The sequence below is a fragment of the Peromyscus californicus genome, unplaced genomic scaffold, assembly GCF_007827085.1.
Source record: "Peromyscus californicus insignis strain IS unplaced genomic scaffold, ASM782708v3 Scaffold_6__1_contigs__length_162567912, whole genome shotgun sequence".
NCBI lineage: Eukaryota > Metazoa > Chordata > Mammalia > Rodentia > Cricetidae > Peromyscus > Peromyscus californicus.
The window spans coordinates 83,490,176-83,491,263 of record NW_026294584.1 but is presented as its reverse complement, the minus strand read 5'-3'; the positions used below and the strand labels follow the sequence as shown (position 1 = coordinate 83,491,263).

Sequence of the window (1,088 nt, the reverse complement as noted above, 5' to 3'; positions counted from 1 at the left end):
CAAAGGAATTGGCTGTGTCCTCTGCTAAGGCAGAAAAGGCCTTGGTACTCTTTATGGCTGGAAATGAAGAGGAAGGAAGATAAAGTAGAGAGAGGACTGTTTAGCCTCCTCTGGAAAGCAAATGTCTCTCAGTGAGATTTTCTAAAAACCCTGTGACATCTCAGAAACAGTTTCAGTGAGTAAGTCATGAGGAGCAGCTGAGGCAGCCCATCCTCTCACTTCTGCTTCCATGGAGGTTTATGCTATTATTTGTATCACTGTGGGAGGGGTACTAAAACCTTGTTGACAGTAATAATTTGCAATGTCTTCAGACTCCAGGCTGCCAATGGTGAGGGAATAATCTGTTCCAGATCCACTACCACTGAACCTCGATGGGATCCCATCTTCCCGGTTGGATGCACCGTAGATCAGGGGCTTAGGAGATTTTCCTGGTTTCTGCTGGTACCAGTTTAAATTACTGTAAATGTCCTCACTGGCCCGGCAAGTGATGGTGACCCTGTCTCACAGAGATGCAGGCAAGGAGGATGGAGACTGGGTCATCTGGATGTCACATCGGGCACCTAGGAATGGAGACATAATAAATGCATAGTTAAACATGTTATGAATGGACCTCTCCCAAATGCCAGTCAACACTAATCACAGTGTAACAGTGAAATTCCCATTTTAGTCATTTTTTTACCTGGAAACCAGAGCAGCAGGATCCCAAGGAGCTGAGCAGGGGCCCTCATGTCCATGCTGAGTCCTGACTGCACTGACAACTGCACAGGGTGTGACTGGTAAATGAAGAAGTCCTCAAGGCTGTGCACTGAGTGCATGCAAATCACTGGGAACCAGTTAGTGTGGGCACAGCTGCAAGACTTGCTTATCTCAGTAACTGAGTACAAGTTCTGAGTCTCCAGATGCCCATGGTCAGACCACACATATTCCTATGGAGAATTCATTTTTTTATTTTAAAATTATATAAATGATATTTTGGAGTTTTCTTTGAAAATTTCTACTATACATAAGCTCTTTTTGGAATAATATATTTCAAATATATATTAATGGTAATATAGACAAATATCTGACTGACAATGAATATACAACAG

The 1,088-nt window shown here is 42.9% G+C and overlaps 1 pseudogene; it reads right to left on the bottom strand.

Annotated features, from left to right (window-relative positions):
* Positions 1-237: 237 nt before the first annotated feature.
* LOC128099582 (immunoglobulin kappa variable 1-39-like) lies at positions 238-734 on the bottom strand (annotated as a pseudogene).
* Positions 735-1,088: the final 354 nt, after the last annotated feature.